This window comes from Heterocephalus glaber, unplaced genomic scaffold (genome assembly GCF_053883595.1).
Source record: "Heterocephalus glaber isolate CG9 unplaced genomic scaffold, H.glaber_assembly_v1.0 deba00001457, whole genome shotgun sequence".
Taxonomy (NCBI): domain Eukaryota; kingdom Metazoa; phylum Chordata; class Mammalia; order Rodentia; family Bathyergidae; genus Heterocephalus; species Heterocephalus glaber.
Window position 1 is genome coordinate 14,312,025 of NW_028258305.1, and position 9,134 is coordinate 14,321,158.

At 38.0% G+C, this 9,134-nt stretch overlaps 1 pseudogene; it reads left to right on the forward strand.

Annotated features, from left to right (window-relative positions):
- Nucleotides 1–1,246: 1,246 nt before the first annotated feature.
- Nucleotides 1,247–5,507, forward strand: LOC110346132 (rho GTPase-activating protein 29 pseudogene; annotated as a pseudogene).
- The last annotated feature ends 3,627 nt before the right edge of the window (nucleotides 5,508–9,134 follow it).

Sequence of the window (9,134 nt, forward strand, 5' to 3'; positions counted from 1 at the left end):
CTTAGAAACAAAACACTAGAGAAAAACATGGGATGGGAATCTGTTACTTTGGTGTCCTAGTGAAACCCTCTTCCAGGTGTTCATGCCTTCATGCATCCAGGCTTTTGACTCCAGTTTTAGCCACAGGCCTACTTTGGCCAACAGGACATTATCAAGTATGGTGCAGGCAGAGGCCTAATGAGTACTTGCATGTGGGGTCTTATAGTCTTAGGGCTAGACCACAGGAGGGTCAAAGGCCAAGTGGACAGATCCTGGAGGAGGATCTGGGAAGATGTTAGGCTCTAGCCAAGCTGCCTGCTGAATGAATCTTGTGAATGACCTCAATCACCTGAGGTGGAGCAGAAGCTCCTCTCAGGGGAGCCCACTCAACTCACAGAAACTTCAGAAATAATAAATTGCCACCCTTTGAGATGACTTATTCCACAGCAACAAATACCTGAGGCATTTGTATTAAATTGCCTTCTTCATTATGCACAGTGTTTAAAATAGGTTTTCTCTTAGGAAAGCATGACTGTGTGTACATGTTTTGTTTTGATTAAGATTTGGCTCTAAATTTATATCTAACTGCAATGTCAGAAGGATGCCTGGCACCCTGCAATGTGCTTTGACCTCTGAGCTATTTAAAAGCAAACGTCACCCCAGTGCAGCCCTGTCCTCACCAACACTTCTACCAGTGTCAGTGGCTGACGCGCTCCAGCATTGCAAGGTGTATTTCTGAAAATGCTGACAGATTGTTTCACAGAATATTGTCTTACTAAAATCTTGAGTTGCCTTCAAGGTAGCACATTTTTTGCAGGGATTTATCTTATTTTTTCAGATTTCAGTGACTGCATTTATGTTTATTCTCTGAAATTAGAAATTCAGTATTAGATTTATAATTAATACCCATAAGTTTTGATAATTTTAATAGTGTAATCAATAATTCTAATTATTTATTAAATGTATTAATGAAATGCAAGATTTTTTCATTAAAATGAAAATGTATTAATGGTAATTATGAAACCTTATGAAACTATATGAGAAAAATTCACCTATAGAAACAGTGTCAACATTAACAGTGGGCTGACTGGCGGGGCGCCAGGGTGGGGGCCAGCGGGGTGGCGCCCTTAGCCTTAGCAGGGGCTGCGGCTCTGCCTTGCCTGGGGGAAGGGGGCTATGGCCCTAAGCGCTCCCGTCCGGGACGCGGGATGGAGCGCCCCGGTGAGTGTGGGACGGCGGCCCTCTACCCGGCCGGGCTTGGGGTTGGGGTCGCCCGCGCGCCGGCCGCTGCTGAGTCTCCGTCCGGGAGGCTGGCGGCCCGCTTGGAGGCCCGCGAGGGGCGGGGCGACGGGTAGGGACGGGTCGCGCGTCCAGACCTCGCAGAGGGCGTGAGCTGGACGAGGGGCCGCGAGAGAGGCTCTAGCGCAGCGTCCTTAGTTACCGCGACTCGGGAGCGTTCGGCAGCCGCGTCTCACCCACCGTCTTCGAAGGTGCCTCTACCCTGACCTTGGCTTCCTTCCCCTGCCTTCGTGTCCGTCTGTCCCTGTGGGATCTCCTTTGGAGACGTTTTCTAAAATTTCAGTCCGACATTCAGAAGCTGAGGATTTCAGTTTTTCTGACTATTAAATGAGAGGATGATTGCTAACAAACAGAAAAAGACAAAGAAAAAACGTGTTGGGGCATCAGACCAGCTCTCTACTGATGTTACAACTTCTGATGTTACAACTTCTCGAGTCTGTGAGTCCCAACTCCATTTTTGACCCAGATTACATCACGGAATTGGTGAATGGTATCAGGAGGTTCGCCCAAATGTTAATCTTTTTGAAAGAAGCTGTTCTTTCAGATTGTTTTAAAGAAATCGTTCCTGTAAGTCTAGAGGAACTTCTCCATATTTTAAAGTCTGTAATGAATAAGCATCAGAACCTCAATTCTGTTGATCTACAAAATGCTGCAGAAGTACTGACTGCAAAAGTGAAAGCTGTGGACTTTACAGAAATTAATGAAGAAAACAAAAACGATCTATTCCGAGAAGTGTCTTCTTCCACTGAAAATTTGGCATTTACCTTTGGAAATATCCTTACAAACCTTTTTATGGGCGATTTAAGCAATGATTCATCATTCCAACCACCTGTTTCTCAGGATAAGTCTTTTGAAAACATTTCTGTGGACTCAGTGGACTCATCCAATGAAAAAGGAAAATTTTCTCCTATCGAACTAGACAATTTGTTGTTAAAGAACGCTGACTCTGTAAAACTGCCTTTGTCATATGCTAAAACATGGTCAGAATATACCAAGAACACAGTGTCATGGATTGAAAAAAAGCTTAACTTGGAATTGGAGTCCACTAGAAATAATGTGAAGTTGGCAGAGGCAAGTAGAGCTAACATTGGACTACAAGAGTTTATGCCACTGCAGTCTCTATTTACCAGTGCTCTTCTTAATGACATAGAGAGCAGTCAATTTATACAACAAACAATTGCAGCTCTGCAAGCCAACAAATTTATTCAGCCTCTACTTGGGAGAAAAAATGAAATGGAAAAACAAAGGAAAGAAATCAAAGAACTTTGGAAACAAGAGCAAAGTAAAATGCTTGAAACAGAAACTGCTCTTAAAAAGGCAAAATTGTTATGCATGCAACATCAAGATGAATATGAAAAGGCAAAATCTTCCATGTTTCATGCAGAAGAGGAGCATATGTGTTGCAGTAGTGGATTAGTAAAAAATCTCAACAAGCAACTAGAAAAAAAATGAAGATTAGAAGAGGAGGCTCTTCAAAAAGTGGAAGAAGCAAATGAACTCTACAAAGTTTGTGTAACAAATGTTGAAGAAAGGCGAAATGATCTAGAAAATACCAAAAGAGAAATTTGAACCCAACTTTGTACACTTGTTTTCCAGTGTGATCTTACCCTTCAAGCTGTAACAGTTAACGTCTTCCAGATGCAGCATCAGCAGGTTGCCTCTCTTGCAGTTTACAGTCTCTATGTGATAATGCCAAACTGTATGATCCAGGACAGGCATACAGTGAATTTGTCAAAGCTACAAATTCAACTGAAGAAAAAGTTGATGGGAATGTAAATAAACAATTAACATCTGCATACAGACCTGACTCTTTGGAGGATGTTGTATGCCTTTCTGACAGTTGTAATAAAATTGAAGAGGACAGATGCTCTAACAGTGCAGACACATCAGGTCCTTCTTTCATAAGATCATGGACATTTGGGGTGGTCAGTGATTCTGAGGGTACTGGAGGAAGCAGCGAATCTAGATCTCTGGATTCAGAATCTATAAGTCCAGGAGCCTTTCATCGAAAACTTCCACGAACTCCATCCAGTGGAACTATGTCTTCTGCAGATGATCTAGATGAAAGAGAGCCACCTTCCCCTTCAGAAGCTGGACCCAGTTCTCTTGGAATGTTTAAGAAAACATTGATGTCAAAGGCAGCTGTCACTCACAAGTTTTGCAAATTAAGATCACTCACAAAATGCAGGGATTGTGAAGGCATTGTAGTATTCCAAGGTGTTGAATGTGAAGAGTGTTTCCTTGTTTGTCATAAAAAGTGTTTGGAAAATTTAAAAATCATTTGTGGTCATCAGAAACTTCCAGGGAAAATGCATATATTTGGAGCAAAATTCATACAAGTTGCAAAAAAGGAAGCAGATGGCATTCCTTTTATACTCAAAATATGTGCCTCAGAGATTGAAAATAGAGCGTTGTCTTTACAGGGAATTTATCGTGTTTGTGGAAGCAAGTTAAAAATTGAAAAACTGTGTCAAGCTTTGGAAAATGGAATGCACTTGGTAGACATGTGAGAATTTAGTTCACATGACATCTGTGGCATTTTAAAGTTATACCTTCGACAACTCCCAGAACCATTTATTTTATTCCAATTGTGTAAGGAATTTATAGACCTGACAAAAGAGATCCAACATGTAAATGAAGAACAAGAGATATAAAAAGATAGTACTGAGGACAAAAAATATGCAAATACCTGTATAGAAATAAACCGAATTCTTCTAAAAAGCAAGGACCTCCTAAGACAATTGCCAGCATCAAATTTTAACAGTCTTCACTACCTCATACTACATCTTAAGCGGGTAGTAGATCATGCAGAAGAAAACAAGATGAATGCCAAAAACTTCGGAGTGATATTTGGACCAAGTCTAATTAGGCCAAGGCCCACAACTGCTCCTGTAACTATCTCCTCCCTTGCTGAATATTCAAATCAGGCGCAATTGATAGCGTTTCTCATTACTTACTCACAGAAGATTTTGCAGCCACAAGATGTTACATGCAGTACAGGTGTTGTTGCATCTCTGGTTGATCAAGGCTCTCTTCTGAAACCTCTGTTATCACCAGAAGAAAGAGATTCAGAACATTGCATGAAGTCACTATTTTTTTCTTCAAAGGAAGATATCCATAGTGAAAGCAACACTTTTCAACCAACTCGATCATCTGAAGAATCAGAACACAAGCCAAATGCACTGGGAAAATGTGATGCATGTCTCATTGACCCAGAGCTTGAATCAGCATCCCAAAAGATGGAGGATGTTTGTAAAACCTCTAAACCACTTACTGTGAAATCTGATAGGGTAACGAATAGTGTGTGGAGGCATACTCCAAGGACCAAGATTAGACCCGTAAGTTTGCCTCTAGATAGACTACTTCATACAAGCCCTCCTACTGAGAGAAATGGAAAAATATGGGAAATGTAAATTCAAGCAAGTTTTGCAAGAATCCTACTGTTGAAGAATTTAACAGAAAAGATATTCCCCCTACCGTTTGTTCCAAATTTAATGGCGTTGACCAGCAAAGTCTACAAAAAACTTGGGCCAAACAATATGAACCAAACAACTTAACTGCCAAGAGTACAATAATAGTGCCCAATACTCTCCAGGAAAAAGGAGTGCCAGTCAGGATCAGTGGAGACGATTCTAGTAGTGCCACCCAGCTCAGTAAGCCTTATACAGAGCCACTCAGGTCAGCAAAAGAGGTGTCAGAGAGACGGTCCTCAGATTCCTACCCTCTTGCTCATGTCAGAGGACCCAGAACACTGTAGCCCCAGCACTGGACCACGTTTTTGGGGGGGGGGTTGGGGTTTTTTTGTTTTTTTTCATTTTCAGTGGGAATTTGTTCTTTATTAGTGTCTCATACACAAGAGTATCCAGGCCCTCAGAACCAACCGCGTTGTGCACCAGCTCCTGTGTGCATCACCAGTGGCTGCTCGGGTCACTCTTCTCCTGTGATTTCTTTCCCAGAGCTGTAAAGCAGTCTACAGTAAAGGCTCGTCTATTGCATATTTCTAAATTCATTTTAGGGCTAGTTTATACCCAGGAATGACTGTCCCATTCTTCCTGCTCTGGTCCTGTGTTCTGTTGTTTCAAGTCAACAAACAGAAGGTACCAACAAGAGCACGAACGCTCTTCAGCGGTTGGGCTTCACGTCGAAGTGACTTTGCTGTTGAAAACACCAGTGCAGTGGACCACGTTTTATAAGCCACACACCATATTTTATAAGCCGCACACTCCCACCAGCAGCATCAGAGGGAGTGAGGAGAAACAGGTTTCTCCCACAGCAGCAATGCCTCCTGGCTCAGCTCATACTGCCCAGGGGCAGGTGACAAAATCACTTCCGGTCTCAGCTGACACATCACCTTGTCCTGCACAGCTGAATAGTCAGCCTAAAGGAAACTGAGGAACATGACTTCCCTGATGTGACTCCAATGTGCCAGAGGCCAAAGCTAAAACGAATGCAACAATTTGAAGACCTTGAAGAGGAAATCCCACAATTTGTGTAGAGTTATCAAAATTCAGGGTTCCTTTTTTTGTTTTATCTTGTGTTTGTCTAGTGAAAGACTATTTTGACAGGGCCTCCTTTGTATAGAATTGTCACAGTGTGGGGTTTGCTCTTTGTTGTGTTATGTATGTTGGTCATATTGAATGGTAGAGTGTTTTGATAGGGCCACATTTGTGCCTCACTTGAATCTTTAAATTCCTCGTTTTTGAAGTTGTGAATAAAAAAGGTGGACTCATATTTTTTAAAGTTGATGACTTTCCCCATAAAATAGTCCACTTAAATGCATCCCTAATATATGATACAATTCTCAACTAATAGATGCAGTCTGGGGAAAATATGCTTTTTTTTTTAATAAGACTACATGCTTATTTATAAAATATTTCTGAATGCAAATGCCTGAAAGATCTTTATTTGATACAAATTTTTTCCACACAATTTTATAGTGCATCTTTGACCATTTATGCTTTTTTAGTATATATGTAAGCTTTTATTTTTCAATTGGCAATTCAGTTAACATTTTAATATTTACATAATGGCCAAAAAGCTTGCAAATCTATATTTAATTGCATTTTAATTAATTACCAGTTTTTTATATGTAGTAGTCAATTAAATTATACAAAGAAAATGCACTTAAACTTTATTTCTAAATTATATAGTTTAGTTAACATCTTATTTGGCTTAACATGATTTTAATACATTTGATAGTTATTTACCCCTTAGCTTTGTCTACATAAACTTGTTTTTCAATATTTTGAACTTTTAGATATTTTATATAATGGTCCCTCCCAAAAATGTGTGTTTCAGAAGTTTTTAAATTCAGTGCATTTCCTTTTGATATTGTCTAGGTTTTATTAAAACCATTTCTTTTGTGTGAAATGTTTTGACTTACGAGTCATTTTATACTTTTTCTACCTAGACTATCAACCATTGAAAATGTACATTTCATCCAAATTGAGCAAAGATTTATTTAAGTTGATTCTAAGAATACAATTTAGTAAGCCTAATTATTTAGAAGTTGAGAGAAGGTATAGAAGACTGGATCTATTTCATTTATAAAATAAGTAGTTTTTAGAACTAATGCATCCATATTATTTTTCTGGATTCCATCATATCTGTCTAAAATGGGATATAAAAGGGACAGAAGGTAAAATGTTTGCATGTGTGAATTATATTTCTAGTAAATGCTTTGTATGGCTATGTTATAACTGATAAAAAATATATGTGTGTATATATTAACTTGTTAAATTATTTCAGGTTCTTATGGCTTCTCTGAAATTGTTACCTCTTAAAATGTGATACTTTAAGGTTATTAACTATTGATTTACTGGTCAACACTTGGGCTCATACCTCATTTGACTAAAACATGTAAAGATTTTTTATAGCAAGTTGCTTTATAGTTCTCTGTGATGGTAAGGCCTGAAGAGAGACAGACTTTTTTTTTTTTTTTTTTTGCCAAAGCCTTGTTTTTAGTCCTCATTGTACAAAATATAAAAGAGTCATATTGCTATGAAAACATAAAAAGAAAATCAGAGCCAGTATTAGAAATAAAATAATAGAAATTAAATGTAGAATTAGAAATAAAATAAAATCAGAGCCTCTTTTGTGTGCTAGAACTCTGCCTAGTTCTTACATTTCACAGCAACCTATGAGCTGAGATGAAGACACTTTGATCCCAAGCAAATCTAAGTGTACCTCACTTCCTAATTCAATTTAAAGATGTCTTATGGCTACACTATTCCCAGATACCATTGTGTTACAGTATTTATATAACCACAAACATCTCTAAAATGACAACTATTGTTTTTTTTTTTTGTACTGGGGATCGAAATCGGGCCCTTGCGCTTGCTCAGCAGGCGCCGAAACCACTGAGCTAAATCCTCGGCCCACTATCGTGTATTTTTAAATAAGTTATGGGCAATGTAATTTTCTGGATTTTTTTCTTTCTTGGAGGCAGGAAATTATCTTTATGTATTGATGCAATTATATATATATAGACAATTCAGTTAATGTCTATAGTTTACCAGGATTGTTATATTCACAGTTGGTGAGCAAAAGTCAGTTGTATTCTTGTAAATGAAAGTTTTTTGACAGTTGAATAAAAATATTGATATACCTAAAAAAAAACCCAAAAAACAGTGGGCTGATTAAATAAATAACAATGTATACACACACAATGGAGTACTGCGTAATTATAAAAATGAGCAAGCTTTCTAATTACTGTTTTGGAAGTAGCTATAATACTACATTTAATAAGAAATTTTCAGAACAATGTGTGTAGTATGCTACTTTTTGGCTAAACATTAAAAAAAAAAACTATAGCTTTGGATATATATGTAATAGTTTAAAAAATATAAGAGCAAACTGGGCATGGTGGCACATGCCTGTAATCCTAGCACTTGGGAGGCTGAGGCAGGAGGATCAACACTAGTTCAAGGCCAGGCTGGGTTACACAGGAGTTCAAAACCGCCTGAACTACACAGCAAGACTCTGTCTCAAACAAAAACAAAACAAAGCAAACAAAACCAAAAAATTTAAGAACGGGGTGGGAAATTGGTCCTTGAGTAATAAGCAGTAGATGAAACTTTCTACTGTCTACTTTTTATATTTTCTGGGTGTTTTGTTTTTGTTTTACAGTACTGGGGACTGAACACAGGGTCTCCACACTGAGCTACATCTCCAGTCCTATTTAGAGACACAGTCTTATTAAATTGCTAAGTTGCTTAGTCTGGACTTCAACTTTTGATCCTCCTGCCTCAGTCTCCCAGAGTACTAGAATTACAGGTGTGTGCCACCATACCTGGCTATTATTATATCCTCTTATAAGTAATGATGTAATGAATCTGTTTATACATGTATATATTTTTTAATGTAGGGTAAATCTTCAAAAGTGAAATTATCTTTCAAAGGGTATAAACCTTTTCAGAAGCCTGCTATATATGTTTTCCAAAATAATTGTTGCCAGTAGAAATCTTAAAATCTAGATTAATGGAAATATTACAAGTACTGTTGGATATTTAAAAATTTTTTTTGCTAATAGCCAAATTTGAATCTGCTTGTGCATTTCTTTTGCAACTAGTGAAGGTGAACATTGTTTTATTTGTGTGTTGACCAGTTCAGTTCCTCCCCAAGAATTTTTTCAAGTTCTTTGAAATCACAGATGTTTATATATTATATACATGTATGTACATATTTTTTATCCGCAAGTGTTATGCCTTGCCTATTATTTACATTGAAAATATTTTCCCTCTGTCACCTGTACCTTTATTATTGCATTTTAGTGTTAAATTTTTATGTATTCATAAATATGTATTTACATATTTTGACACTAGTCCCTTACATCTTAGGTCCAGTAAAGATCCCAT